Below are 16,436 nucleotides of genomic sequence, written 5' to 3' on the forward strand. Positions count from 1 at the left end.
AAGGATTGTGAACTGGATAAGTGACTACCTGACAGACAGGCCACAATTTGTAAGGATGGGTGAGGTGGTATCTGGCAGCATATGGAGCAGTGTTGGAGCCCCTCAGGGTACAGTGCTGTCGTCCTTCCTCTTCAGATTGTATACAGCTGACTTTCAGTATAACTCAGATTTTTGTCACCCCCAAAAATTCTCAGATGACTCAGTGATTGTAGGGGGCATTGTGGGGGCCCAGGGGGAGGAGGAATATAGGAGGGTGGTTTCTGACTTTGTGGATTGGTGCCGGACTACCTGTCTAGAACTAAATGTAAAGAAAAACAAGGAGTTGGTGGTGAGTTATAGAAGGAAAAAGGAGACTTACTTACCGATCAATATTGCTGGCCAGGAGGTTGAGATTGTTGAGAGCTACAAATATTTGGGGGTTCACGTTGACAGTAAACTCGATTGGAGGTGTCATACAGAAAAGGTTTACAAGAAGGGAATGAGCAGACTGTACTTTCTTCCGAAGTGCAAGTCGTTCAATGTGTGCAGTAAAATGCTGGAAATGCTCTACCAGTCTGTTGTGGCAAGCGCCACCTTTTTTGCTATCATTTGCTGGGGCAGTAGTGTGCGAGTATCTGACGCTAATAAGCTCAACAAACTTATCAAAAAGGCAAGCGCAGCTGTTGGCCTCCATCTGGACTCTTTTGAGGAGGTATTGGAGGACAGGATTCAGAAGAAGTGTAGGGCTATAATGAATAATAATACACACCCACTATACGAGCTGTTCTTGAAGCAGAAGAGCACATTCAGCAGTCGTCTAATCCTACTAAGGTGTAAGAAGGATAAATTCAAGAAATTGTTTGTACCTACTGCTATGGGGATGTATAATAATTTCCTAAGGGTGGTAGACAACAATGACTGATTGCAGGTGTACTAATGTCAATTAACAGTGACTTATATAACTGAACTACACACATTTATTTGTAATGTTGGCATACCTGTGCAAGATTTGTGTCCTAATATTGTATGCACTGCTGTTTGTATTGCTGCTGTAATACCGCAATTTCCCCCCCGGATCAATGAAGTGTATCGTGTCGTAAAGAGTGCCAATCATGCAGGGCGGAGACCCGAGCTCTTGCCGAGCAAACCCAGAAATGCTCGATGCTCACCGAGTACCACAAGTACAGCAATGCTCTGGCAAGTAACGAGCATTATCAAGTATGCTCGCTCAGCACTAATGATATACCATAAATGCTACAAACACTAATAGAAATATGTCAGAAGCATCTAGACATTTAACCCCTTCATGACCCAGCCTATTTTGGCCTTAATGACCTTGCCGTTTTTTGCAATTCTGACCAGTGTCCCTTTATGAGGTAATAACTCAGGAACGCTTCAAAGGATCCTAGCGATTCTGAGATTGTTTTTTCATGACATATTGGGCTTCATGATAGTGGTAAATTTAGGTCGATAATTTTTGCGTTTATTTGTGAAAAAATGCAAATTTGGCAAAAATTTTGAAAATTTCGCAATTTTCACATTTTGAATTTTTATTCTGTTAAACCAGAGAGTTATGTGACACAAAATAGTTAATAAATAACATTTCCCACATGTCTACTTTATATCAGCACAATTTTGGAAACAAATTTTTTTTTTGCTAGGAAGTTATAAGGGTTAAAATTTGACCAACGATTTCTCATTTTTACAACAAAATTTACAAAACCATTTTTTTTAGGGACCACCTCACATTTGAAGTCACTTTGAGGGTTCTATATGGCTGAAAATACCCAAAAGTGACACCATTCTAAAAATTGCACCCCACAAGGTGCTCTAAACCACATTCATGTAGTTTATTAACCCTTCAGTTGTTTCACAGCAACAGAAGCAACATGGAAGGAAAAAATGAACATTTAACTTTTTAGTCACAAAAATGATCTTTTAGCAACATTTTTTTTATTTTCCCAAGGGTAAAAGGAGAAACTGGAACCCAAAAGTTGTTGGCCAATTTGTCCTGAGTATGCTGATACCTCAAATGTGGGGGGGAACCACTGTTTGGGGGCACAGCAGGGCTCGGAAGGGAAGGAGCGCCATTTGACTTTTTGAATGGAAAATTAGCTCCAATCTTTAGCGGACACCATGTCGCGTTTGGAGAGCCCCTGTGTGCCTAAATATTGGAGCTCCCCCACATGTGACCCCATTTTGGAAACTAGACCACCCAAGGAAGTTATCTTGATGCATATTGAGCACTTTGAACCCCAAGGTGCTTCACAAATTGATCCATAAGAATGAAAAAGTACTTTTTTTTCGCAAAAATTTTAATTTAGCCTCAATTTTTTTCATTTTTACATGGGCATCAGGATAAAATGGATGCTAAAATTTGTTGGCCAATTTCTCTTGAGTACACCGATACCTCACATGTTGGGGTAAACCACTGTTTGGGCGCACGGCAAGGCTCGGAAGGGAAGGAGCGCCATTTGACTTTTTGAATAGAAAATTAGCTCCAATCTTTAGCGGACACCATGTCGCGTTTGGAGAGCCCCTGTGTGCCTAAACATTGGAGCTCCCCCACATGTGACCCCATTTTGGAAACTAGACCACCCAAGTAAGTTATCTATATGCATATTGAGCACTTTGAACCCCAAGGTGCTTCACAAATTGATCCAAAAGGATGAAAAAGTACTTTTTTTTCACAAAAATTTTATTTTAGCCTCAATTTTTTTCATTTTTACATGGGCATCAGGATAAAGTGGATGCTAAAATTTGTTGGCCAATTTGTCCTGAGTACACTGATACCTCACATGTGGGGGTAAACCACTGTTTGGGCGCACGGCAAGGCTCGGAAGGGAAGGAGCGCCATTTGACTTTTTGAATAGAAAATTAACTCCAATCTTTAGCGGACACCATGTCGCGTTTGGAGACCCCCTGTGTGCCTAAACATTGGAGCTCCCCCACATGTGACCCCATTTTGGAAAGTAGACCACCCAAGGAAGTTATCTAGATGCATATTGAGCACTTTGAACCCCAAGGTGCTTCACAAATTGATCCATAAGAATGAAAAAGTACTTTTTTTTCACAAAAATTTTAGTTTAGCCTCAATTTTTTTCATTTGTACATGGGCATCAGGATAAAATGGATGCTAAGGTTTGTTGGCCAATTTCTCCTGAGTACACCAATACCTCACATGTGGGGGTAAACCACTGTTTGGGCGCATGGCAAGGCTCGGAAGGGAAGGAGCGCCATTTGACTTTTTGAATAGAAAATTAGCTCCAATCTTTAGCGGACACCATGTCGCGTTTGGAGACCCCCTGTGTGCCTAAACATTGGAGCTCCCCCACATGTGACCCCATTTTGAAAAGTAGACCACCCAAGGAAGTTATCTAGATGCATATTGAGCACTTTGAACCCCAAGGTGCTTCACAAATTGATCCAAAAGGATGAAAAAGTACTTTTTTTCGCAAAAATTTTATTTTAGCCTCAATTTTTTTCATTTTTACATGGGCATCAGGATAAAATGGATGCTACAATTTGTTGGCCAATTTCTCCTGAGTACACCGATACCTCACATGTGGGGGTAAACCACTGTTTGGGCGCACGGCAAGGCTCGGAAGGGAAGGAGCGCCATTTGACTTTTTGAATAGAAAATTAGCTCCAATCTTTAGCGGACACCATGTCGCGTTTGGAGAGCCCCTGTGTGCCGAAACATTGGAGCTCCCCCACATGTGACCACATTTTGGAAACTAGACCACCGAAGGAAGTTATCTAGATGCATATTGAGCACTTTGAACCCCAAGGTGCTTCACAAATTGATCCATAAGAATGAAAAAGTACTTTTTTTTCACAAAAATTTTAATTTAGCCTCAATTTTTTTCATTTTTACATGGGCATCAGGATAAAATGGATGCTAAAATTTGTTGGCCAATTTCTCCTGAGTACACCAATACCTCACATGTGGGGGTAAACCACTGTTTGCGTGCACGGCAAAGCTCGGAAGGGAAGGAGCGCCATTTGACTTTTTGAATGGAAAATTAGCTCCAATCTTTAGCGGACACCATGTCGTGTTTGGAGAGCCCCCGTGTGCCTAAACATTGGAGCTCCCCACATGTGACCCCATTTTGAAAAGTAGACCACCCAAGGAAGTTATCTAGATGCATATTGAGCACTTTGAACCCCAAGGTGCTTCACAAATTGATCCATAAGAATGAAAAAGTACTTTTTTTTCACAAAAATTTTATTTTAGCCTCAATTTTTTTCATTTTTACATGGGCATCAGGATAAAATGGATACTAAAATTTGTTGGGCAGTATCTCCTGAGTACACTGATACCTCACATGTGGGGGTAAACCACTGTTTGGGCGCATGGCAAAGCTCGGAAGGGAAGGAGCACCATTTGACTTTTTGAATGGAAAATTAGCTCCAATCTTTAGCGGACACCATGTCGTGTTTGGAGAGCCCCCATGTGCATAAACATTGGAGCTCCCCCACATGTGACCCCATTTTGGAAAGTAGACCACCCAAGGAAGTTATCTAGATGCACATTGAGCACTTTGAACCCCAAGGTGCTTCACAAATTGATCCATAAGAATGAAAAAGTACTTTTTTTTCACAAAAAATTTATTTTAGCCTCAATTTTTTTCATTTTTACATGGGCATCAGGATAAAATGGATGCTAAAATTTGTTGGCCAATTTCTCCTGAGTACACCGATACCTCACATGTGGGGGTAAACCACTGTTTGGGCGCACGGCAAGGCTCGGAAGGGAAGGAGCGCCATTTGACTTTTTGAATGGAAAATTAGCTCCAATCTTTAGCGGACACCATGTCGCGTTTGGAGAGCCCCTGTGTGCCTAAATATTGGAGCTCCCCCACATGTGACCCCATTTTGGAAACGAGACCACCCAAGGAAGTTATCTAGATGCATATTGAGCACTTTGAACCCCAAGGTGCTTCCAAATTGATCCATAAGAATGAAAAAGTACTTTTTTTCACAAAAATTTTATTTTAGCCTCAATTTTTTTCATTTTTACATGGGCATCAGGATAAAATGGATGCTAAAATTTGTTGGCCAATTTCTCCTGAGTACACTGATACCTCACATGTGGGGGTAAACCACTGTTTGGGCGCACGGCAAGGCTCGGAAGGGAAGGAGCGCCATTTGACTTTTTGAATAGAAAATTAGCTCCAATCTTTAGCGGACACCATGTCGCGTATGGAGACCCCCTGTGTGCCTAAACATTGGAGCTCCCCCACATGTGACCCCATTTTGGAAAGTAGACCACCCAAGGAAGTTATCTAGATGCATATTGAGCACTTTGAACCCCAAGGTGCTTCACAAATTGATCCATATTAATGAAAAAGTACTTTTTTTCACAAAAAATTTATTTTAGCCTCAATTTTTTTCATTTTTCATGGGCATCAGGATAAAATGGATGCTAAAATTTGTTGGCCAATTTCTCCTGAGTACACCGATACCTCACATGTGGGGGTAAACCACTGTTTGGGCGCACGGCAAGGCTGGGAAGGGAAGGAGCGCCATTTGACTTTTTGAATAGAAAATTAGCTCCAATCTTTAGCGGACACCATGTCGCGTTTGGAGAGCCCCTGTGTGCCTAAACATTGGAGCTCCCCCACATGTGACCCCATTTTGGAAAGTAGACCACCCAAGGAAGTTATCTAGATGCATATTGAGCACTTTGAACCCCAAGGTGCTTCACAAATTGATCCATAAGAATGAAAAAGTACTTTTTTTTCACAAAAATTTTAGTTTAGCCTCAATTTTTTTCATTTGTACATGGGCATCAGGATAAAATGGATGCTAAGGTTTGTTGGCCAATTTCTCCTGAGTACACCAATACCTCACATGTGGGGGTAAACCACTGTTTGGGCGCATGGCAAGGCTCGGAAGGGAAGGAGCGCCATTTGACTTTTTGAATAGAAAATTAGCTCCAATCTTTAGCGGACACCATGTCGCGTTTGGAGACCCCCTGTGTGCCTAAACATTGGAGCTCCCCCACATGTGACCCCATTTTGAAAAGTAGACCACCCAAGGAAGTTATCTAGATGCATATTGAGCACTTTGAACCCCAAGGTGCTTCACAAATTGATCCAAAAGGATGAAAAAGTACTTTTTTTTCGCAAAAATTTTATTTTAGCCTCAATTTTTTTCATTTTTACATGGGCATCAGGATAAAATGGATGCTACAATTTGTTGGCCAATTTCTCCTGAGTACACCGATACCTCACATGTGGGGGTAAACCACTGTTTGGGCGCACGGCAAGGCTCGGAAGGGAAGGAGCGCCATTTGACTTTTTGAATAGAAAATTAGCTCCAATCTTTAGCGGACACCATGTCGCGTTTGGAGAGCCCCTGTGTGCCGAAACATTGGAGCTCCCCCACATGTGACCACATTCTGGAAACTAGACCACCCAAGGAAGTTATCTAGATGCATATTGAGCACTTTGAACCCCAAGGTGCTTCACAAATTGATCCATAAGAATGAAAAAGTACTTTTTTTTCACAAAAATTTTAATTTAGCCTCAATTTTTTTCATTTTTACATGGGCATCAGGATAAAATGGATGCTAAAATTTGTTGGCCAATTTCTCTTGAGTACACCGATACCTCACATGTGGGGGTAAACCACTGTTTGGGCGCACAGCAAGGCTCGGAAGGGAAGGAGCGCCATTTGACTTTTTGAATAGAAAATTAGCTCCAATCTTTAGCGGACACCATGTCGCGTTTGGAGAGCCCCTGTGTGCCTAAACATTGGAGCTCCCCACATTTGACCCCATTTTGGAAACTAAACCACCCAAGGAAGTTATCTAGATGCATATTGAGCACTTTGAACCCCAAAGTGCTTCACAAATTGATCCATAAGAATGAAAAAGTACTTTTTTTTCACAAAAATTTTATTTTAGCCTCAATTTTTTTCATTTTTACATGGGCATCAGGATAAAATGGATGCTAAAATTTGTTGGCCAATTTCTCCTGAGTACACCGATACCTCACATGTGGGGGTAAACCACTGTTTGGGCGCACGGCAAGGCTCGGAAGGGAAGGAGCGCCATTTGACTTTTTGAATAGAAAATTAGCTCCAATTTTTAGCGGACACCATGTCGCGTTTGGAGAGCCCCTGTGTGCCTAAACATTGGAGCTCCCCCACATGTGACCCCATTTTGGAAACGAGACCACCCAAGGAAGTTATCTAGATGCAAATTGAGCACTTTGAACCCCAAGATGCTTCACAAATTGATCCATAAGAATGAAAAAGTACTTTTTTTTCACAAAAATTTTATTTTAGCCTCAATTTTTTTCATTTTTACATGGGCATCAGGATAAAATGGATGCTAAAATTTGTTGGCCAATTTCTTCTGAGTACACCGATACCTCACATGTGGGGGTAAACCACTGTTTGGGCGTACAGCAAGGCTCGGAAGGGAAGGAGCGCCATTTCACTTTTTGAATGGAAAATTAGCTCCAATCATTAGCGGACACCATGTTGCGTGTGGAAGGTATGTAGTGTATGTCAGGTTGGTGTGTGTGGTGTAGTATTCACCACACACACCAACCTGACATACACTATACCAAACTACACACCAACCTGACGTACACGCCATACACACCCACCTGACACACTTCGTCAGGTTGGGGTGTGTGGTGTAGTGTACGTCAGGTTGGTGTGTGTAGTGTACGTCAGGTTGGTGTGTGGTGTAGTGTACGTCAGGTTGGTGTGTGTGGTGTAGTGTACACCATACACACACACCAACCTGACGTACACTATACCACACCACACACCAACCTGACGTACACTACGCCATACACACCAACCTGACGTAAACTATGTAAGGTTGGGGTGTGTGGTGTAGTGTACGTCAGGTTGGTGTGTGTAGTGTACGTCAGGTTGGTGTGTGGTGTAGTGTACGTCAGGTTGGTGTGTGGTGTAGTGTACACCATACACACACACCAACCTGACGTACACTATACCACACCACACACCAACCTGAAGTACACTACGCCATACACACCAACCTGACGTACACTATGTAAGGTTGGGGTGTGTGGTGTAGTGTACGTCAGGTTGGTGTGTGGTGTATTGTACGTCAGGTTGGTGTGTGTGGTGTAGTGTACACCATACACACACACCAACCTGACGTACACTATACCACACCACACACCAACCTGAAGTACACTACGCCATACACACCAACCTGACGTACACTACGTCAGGTTGGGGTGTGTGGTGTAGTGTACGTCAGGTTGGTGTGTGGTGTAGTGTACGTCAGGTTGGTGTGTGTGGTGTAGTGTACACCATACACACACACCAACCTGACGTACACTATACCACACCACACACCAACCTGACGTACACTACGCCATACACACCAATCTGACGTACATTACATCAGGTTGGGGTGTGTGGTGTAGTGTACGTCAGGTTGGTGTGTGGTGTAGTGTACGTCAGGTTGGTGTGTGTGTGTGTGGTGTTGTGTATATCAGCCTGGTGTGGGTGAGTTCTGTAGTGGAATATCAGGATGTGGCTAGTCCACGGACGTGTGATGAATTCTGAAGCATTCATTCAAACACAGTCCAGGTTTGTCGTGACACGTTTCACATTGGAAACGAGTTTCCCTTCTTATCCCCCTTTTATAGCACACCCGGCACCTTTTTTTTGCTCTCCCCTCACAGGGAAAATGTTGCCCTGGTACCACACGGGAACCTTGAGTTCCAGGGGTGCTGGGGCCCGCTCCTTCCTCGCCTCCAAACATCAGGGCCTTTATCACCACCTCCTGGAACTGAAGGAAGGTGTTGTTGGTCTGGCCTGCACATCGTGATAGCACGTATGCGTTATACAGTGCCATTTGTATGATGTGCACAGCCAGTTTTTTATACCACACCTTCGTTTTCCGCATGGCACTATAGGGCTGGAGGACTTGATCAGAAAGATCAACTCCCCCCATGTGTTTGTTGTACCCCAGGGCACAGTCCGGTTTGTGGACCTGTGCTGGGGTACCTCGAACGGTGGTGGCTGTGGTGCCAGGACCATGGATTGTGGTCAAGAAAAAGACGTACCTTTTGTCTTTGAACTTGACCACAAGCATGTTGCCGCTACATTGGGCCCGGCTCTCACCCTTTGGGAGAGCCTGCTCAATTAGCGACAAAGGGAGACCCCTCTTGTTTCTGCACACAGTACCGCAAGCGACGGTAGCTCTGGCAGAGAGGGATTGAAAGAGTGGGATGCTTGTATAAAAGTTATCAACGTACAGATGGTAACCTTTATCAAGCAGTGGGTGAACCAAATCCCACACTATTTTCCCACTCACCCCCAGAGCGGGTGGACATTCTGGGGGCTGGATACTGCTGTCCTTTCCTTGATAAACTCTAAAGCTGAGCGTGTACCCTGAGGTACTCTCGCAGAGCTTATAGAGCTTAATCCCGTACCTTGCCCGTTTGCTGGGCAGGTACTGACGGAACTGAAGCCACCCTTTGAAGTGGATGAGGGATTCATCCACACAAATTTCCCTTTGGGGAATGTACACTTCAGCAAACTTGTTGCTGAAGTGTTCGATGACAGGCCGAATTTTGAACAGTCTGTCAAAATTCGGGTCATCGCGGGGAAGGATGTCAGTGTTGTCCCTAAAATGAAGAAATTTATGAATCGCCTCAAAACGTTTGCAAATCATAACCATGCCATATATTGGAGTTTGATATAAAATATCAGTACTCCAGTATTGGCGAATTTCTGGTTTCTTCACAATCCCCATGTGAAGGACCAGTCCCCAATATTTCATCATTTCTACGGAGTCAACGGGATTCCAAGTAGTAAATGATGAACTTGGGTTTTCAGGAAAAAATTGCAGGGCGTACAAATTTGTTTGCTCCACCATGAGACTGACAATTGACTCGGAGAAAAAGACTTTGAAAAAGTCTATTTCCCTGAGGTTTGCAGTCTCAAATTGGATTCCGGATTGGGGAATGAAATCAGGAATCCGTGGAGCAAAGTTTTCAGGGACGGGGGTCCAGGTGGGGGCACTAGTGCTAGGTTGGGCGTGACTAGCACTAGGTTGGGGGATACTCACCCTTGGCTGTGTGTCTTCTCCCCTGGGCTCCGGCTCTCCTCCGCTGGGCTCCGGGCGATTTCTCGTCCTGCGACATCTTGGGGGTGGCGAGTCCGTGTCACTGGAGGAGGAAGAGTGGGAGGAATACAGAAAAGTGGGGTCCTCACCCTCACTATCAGCTTCGGAGGCAAGAAAGGAATATGCCTCCTCAGCTGAGTACAGCCTTTGTGACTGGGACTGGGATGACTGGGATGAGCGGGACATTGTGTGTGTGGTCTGTGTAAAAAAAACTTTATTATAGTGTGCGTGTGTGTATGTGCGAGTGTTTGGTGAAACTTTGCACTGCAGGAGGGGGCTGTCCGGCGCGCGGGGGCTGTCAGGCGCGCGGGGGCTGTCAGGCGCGCGGGGGCTGTCAGGCGCGCGGGGACTGTCAGGCGCGCGGGGGGCAGAGGCGATGCAGCAGCAGATGGAATCGGCGGCAGCAGGGGGTGATCAGGGGGGCAGGGGGTGATCAGGGGGGAAGTGGGTGAACACCGGGGGACAGGAGGGGGCTGTCAGGCGTGGGGGGGCAGAGGCGATGCAGTAGCAGCAGCAGATGGAATCTGCGGCAGCAGCGGGGGGTGATCAGGGGGACGGGGGTGATCAGGGGGACGGGGGGTGACCAGGGGGACGGGGGGTGATCAGGGGGGCAGGAGGAGGCTGTCAGGCGCGGGGGGCAGAGGCGATGCAGTAGCAGCAGCAGATGGAATCTGCGGCAGCAGCGGGGGTGATCAGGGGGACGGGGGGTGATCAGGGGGACGGGGGGGATCAGGGGGTGATCAGGGGGGTAGGGGGTGATCAGGGGGGGCAGGAGGGGGCTGTCAGGTGCGGGGGGCAGAGGCGATGCAGTAGCAGCAGCAAAAGGAATCAGCAGCAGCAGCAGAGGTGATCAGGGGGACGGGGGGGTGATCAGGGGGGCAAGGGGTGATCAGGGGGGCAGGGGGTGATTAGGGGGAAGGGGGTGATCACTGGGGGATAGGAGGGGGCTGTCAGGTGCGGGGGGGCAGAAACGATGCAACAGCAGATGGAATCAGCGGCAGCAGCAGGGGGTGATCGGGGGTGATTAGGGGGGCAGGGGGTGATCAGGGGGGCAGGGGGTGATCAGGGGGGCAGGGGGTGAACACCGAGGGGCAGGAGGGGGCTGTCAGGCACCGGGGGGCTGAGGCAATGCAGCAGGAGCAGATGAAATCTGCGGCAGCAGCAGGGGGTGATCAGGGGGGCGGGGGGGTGATCAGGGGGGCAGGGGGTGATCAGGGGGGCAGGGGGGTGATCAGGGGGGCAGGGGGTGATCACCAGGGGGCAGGCGGGGGCTGTCAGGAGCTGGGATGATGGAGCTGGCAGCAGCAGCAGGGGGGGTTGAAAAGGGGGCAGGGGGTAAGATCGGGGGGGAGGGTGATCAGGGGGGCAGAGCACAGAGGGGGATGGCAGAGAGGGGAGTACCTGGCGGCAGCAGCAGGAGCACAGGCGGCAGCGGCGGCGGCGGCAGGAGCACAAGCGGCGGCGGCACACGCGGCAAGAGGAGCGGCAGCGGCGGCAATCGGCGGCGATCGGCGGGAGGTATGAGGGGGGGGTCCTCGTTCTCCAGCTTCCAGCAATGGGATGAGTCTGGAGAACGAGGACAGAGCTATTTTACTCCGCCCCTCCAGGTCTGATTGGAGAGCTAGCGTCACAAGGACGCTAGCTCCAATCAGAGCTGGAGGGGGTTAAAAAAAGGTCACTGGGAGTGATCGTACACCCGGGGGGGCAAAGCCACCCCCCCTGGGATGAAGTACAGGTCCCCCTGCACCTGCGGGTACGGTGACATTTGAATGACCCCGGTCACTGGATCCGCAGGGAAGCATTCCCGCCATGACGCCACATAGGCGTCATGGGTCGGATTGGCACCGACTTTCATGACGCCTACGTGGCGTCAAAGGTCGGGAAGGGGTTAATTTCCCAACATAATAACAATATTTCCCCATTCTCAGTTTATTCAAATTCAAATTCAGTTGGTGTGGGGACATAGACCATCTTCTTAAAAATAGGGAAGCTTTGTGGATTTTTAAAATAAAAACCAGAGCACTATGTGACTCAATTTACATAAGGATATCATGCTGCATTATTAACCCATTCACCCACCAAGCCTGTCTTCACCTTCATGACCAAACCAAATTTTGCAAGTTTGACCACTGTCAGTTTATATGATAATAACTCTGGAACGTTTTCATGGATCCCTCTGATTCCATTTAATTTAATTTTATTCAAAGTTGGCTTTAACCGAGAATGGATGCCATGTCATGTTTGGAGAGGCCAAAATTTGCCTAAACAGTGAAAACTCCCAACAGGTGACCCCATTTTGGAAACTAGATCCCCTCATAATTATGTGGTGCACACCTTGAACCTCCAGGTGCTTCACAGAAATTTGTAATATTGAGCCATAAAAATAAAAAATATTTTTTTTCCACAACAATGTTTTTTAAGCCCCATTTTTAAAAAAATTAGCAAAGGTAATAGAAGAAAATGGACTACAAACATTGTTGTGCAATTTCTCCTGAGTATGCCAATACCACGTATGTGAGGGGAAACTACTGTTTGTTCTCACGGCAGGGCTCGGAAGGAAAGGAGTGCCATTTGACTTATTTAATGCAAAACTTGCTGGAATCATAAGCTGACACCATATCGCGCTTGTAGAGACCATGATGTGCCTAAACAGTAAAAACCACCCACAAGTGATCCCATTTTGTAAACTAGACCCCACAAGGAATCTATTTAGATAAGTTTTGAGTACCTTGAACTCCAAAGTGCTTTACAGAAGTAAGTTTTTGGATCGCTATATTTTAAGAACTATGATTTTTCCATACTTCTGCCGACAGTCATTTTTACTGATACTATTTTCGGGCACATTACTTTTTTGTTCACTTTCTATTCCAATTTTTGAGAGGCCGAATTAAAAAAAAAACTTTTTGTTTTTTTTCATTCCTTTTCGCTTGAGGTAAAATCTATAGGACAGTTTTATTATTTGGGTCAGAGTCGTTACAGCAATACCACATTTATACAACTTTTCTATGTTTTGGCACTTTTTTTATGTTTTTACTTAGTCCCACTATGGGAATTTCACTTTTTGCAGTCTGTTTGTTTTAAAAATTGCACAGGTCTGCGACTAAAAAGCTGTTTGACTATTTTCACTAATTTCCATGTATTTTGGTGTGCTGAAAACAAAAAAATATTGAAAAAAATCCTGGACATCAGGATTTGCCACAAAATGCTAAATTCTCTTCAAATTTAGTATATTTTTCTAAATTTTTGGTATTTTTTTATCGTAGGGTTTTGAAAGTCAAAATTACTATTAATTATTTCACATCAATGCATTAAAGATATACAATGCCAAAAAAATATAACTTTCAAAGAAAAGAACTTTCAGAGTGAGCTAATGAAACCAGCATCAACATGTTGCAAACTGAACGAGCAGCCTTGGGATTGATGAAGCAATTCGTAAAATAACTTCCAAAAGATGGAGGATGCTTCAAATACTTGGTCACCAAGTTTCCAGGCCCCTCGGAGGCAAAATTGAAGGAAGGTGTGTTTGTCGGACCAGACATTAGAAGGCTTGTAGCTGATCAAGAGTTTATCAATACCATGACACATCCTTAAAAAGAAGGGTAGTTTGCATTTAAAGAGATCGTAGAGAAATATTTAGGCAATAACAAAGACCCTGACTACAAAAAAATCGTCGGACGAATGCTGAAAGCATTTCAAGCTTTAGGTTGCCTGATGAGTGTGAAAGTGCCTTTCCTCCATTCCCACCTTGACAACTTTTCTGAAAATTTTGGAGCTGTGAGTGAAGAGCAAGGTGAACGATTCCACCAGGACACTAAAGAGATGGAAAGAAGATACCAGGTGTTAGGGGTCGAGTTCCCGCCTCTGCACAGGGGGAATCTCAGGCCATCTCCGCTGCGGTCTCCTATTCTCCTCCTGCCGCAGTGGAGCCTGCTCAGCGGAGATGTCGGTCCCAGCATCTCGCTCAGTCTGACTCTGTACAAAGAGTTACTGCTGCTTTTCCTGCTTCTGCCATTGAAGTCAGTGCTGGGCAGTGGCGAGCAGACGCTTCTGGGACTAAGTCCTGCTTTTCTTGTTCTGAGCATGCCCAGAGTAAGATCTCTCAGTGGAGATCGAGGGTCACATGATCAGATACTGCAGCTAAGGCCATTGGTCCTTCAGGAAGGTGCTGTAGGTGCTCATGCTCTGTGGCAGCCTCTCATTGGTCCTCCTAGGAAGGTCCTGTACGTGCTGCAACTATTTAAGGTTCGCATGGCCACACGGCCATGCGCTAGTATTGTTCTATGTTATGTGCTTTGCGCCAGTGTGGTCATGTGAGTTTGTGTTCAGGGACCCTGCTGAAATAAGCCCCTAGAATGCTGGCACCTCTCCGGCAAGGAGTTTGTGTGCATGCATGAGCACTGACTGCTCTCAGCTGGGTAGTTAGCCTGTGCCACTGTGAAGTCAAACAGGGCGCAGTGCTTTGAGTTTCGGCTACTCTGTGAAGTAACAGGGTTAGCTCATACTGCCTTATAGTTCCGCCGTTTGCTAGCAGCAGGGTTCTCTTGCACGGTGGACCCCAGGCTGCGAATGCATCAATTATAATAAAACCTCTATATTTACTCGGTGCATTCCGCTAGCCCTAACATAATACTAGCGCCAGGGTCTGGCTAGTAAATGGCGGACATTCAGCAATTCTTGCGGTGTATCCAGCAGCTGGAGGGTAGGTGGACGGCTCTCGAGAGCTCAACCTCAGCTGTGGATGTTACCACAGTTGCTGTACAGGCTGCTAGCGTGGCTGCAGCAACCTTGTCCACTACCACCCCTGTTCTGACATTATCTCGCATCCCGCTGCCATAAAATTTTTCTGGAGATAGCAAATCTTGTACGGTATTCGTGAGTCAGTGCTCTATCTACCTCGAGCTCCTGGCTGCACGTTTTCCCACAGAGCGGGCTAAGGTGGGATTTATTGTGTCTCTCTTGTCGGACAGGGCATTGGAATGGGCTATGCCGCTGTGGGAGCGTGGCGATCATGTGGTGCAGAGTGCTCCGCTGTTCCTGAGCACTCTGAAACAGGTCTTTTTAGGACCTCGAGTCACCCATGACACGGCACTCCAACTGCTGGCATTAACTCAGGGAGTGTCCTTGGTCAGCCATTTTTCCGTCCACTTCTGTACTTTAGCTTCTGAGCTGGAGTGGTCGGATAAAGCCTTATCCCCATATTTTGGAGGAGGCTGGCTGATCACGTGAAGGACGCTCTGGCCACTAGGGAGATTCCTGCCACACTGGAGGAGTTAATAACTGTCTCTACTCGTATTGACCTCCGTTTTAATGAGCGGAGGTTAGAGCGAGCCCAGTGTAGGCAGAGGTTTCGGCTGGCTCCCACCTTCGCCAAACCTCTGGAATCTCCGGTCCTGGTTCCTGAGTCACATGAGACCATGGTAGTGTCACGAGCGGGATCTAAGTCCCGGACCGCTTGTGCACTCAAGGTCTGTCATCTTTGCCATCAGTCCGGACATCTTGCCACCAGATGTCCCCAGCGGTTGAGGAAATGTCAGCGTCTAGTGGTAGTAGGTGGAGGTACACTAGACACGGCGATGTTTGCCTCCAAATTGTCCTTTAAGGGGACAATTATTTTAGGCTCATCCTTCCACTCGGTAGAGCTCTGTGTGGATTCTGGGGCGGAGGACAATTTTATGTCTTCTGCCTTCGCCCAACGTCACGCAATACCCCTGGTTATGCTAGCTTAACCAGTAACGGTACGAGTGGTGAATGGGTCGACACTGCCTTCACAGATAACACACCAGACCATCCCTTTTACTCTGTCCATGTCACCATCCCATCAGGAGATTATATCTCTGCTCATCATTCCTCATGGAATTGATGAAGTCCTGTTGGGGATACCTTGGCTACGGTACCACTCTCCTCATATCGAGTGGTCCTCAGGCAGAATTCTGGGATGGGGTGAATCTTGTGGGGGTAGGTGTCAGAGGGAGTGCGTTCAGGTTGCTACTACAGAGGTACCCGCAGATCTATCCTCTCTCCCCAAGCAATATTGGTCTTATGCGGACGTGTTCTCCAAAAAGGCGGCGGAGACCCTTCCGCCCCATCGCCCCTATGACTGTTCTATTGATCTCTTGCCTGGTGCTGAGCCTCCCTGGGGTCAAGTCTATCCGTTATCTCTCCCGGAGACGGAGGCAATGTCTCAGTACATTCAAGAGAATCTGGCAAGAGGGTTCATCAGGAAGTCAGTGTGACCTGCTGGGGCTGGGTTCTTCTTCGTGCAGAAGAAGAATGGGGAACTGCGTCCATGCATAGATTACATGGGTCTTAATTCCATCACCGTTAAGAA

Source organism: Ranitomeya variabilis, chromosome 5, assembly GCF_051348905.1.
Source record: "Ranitomeya variabilis isolate aRanVar5 chromosome 5, aRanVar5.hap1, whole genome shotgun sequence".
Lineage (NCBI taxonomy): Eukaryota > Metazoa > Chordata > Amphibia > Anura > Dendrobatidae > Ranitomeya > Ranitomeya variabilis.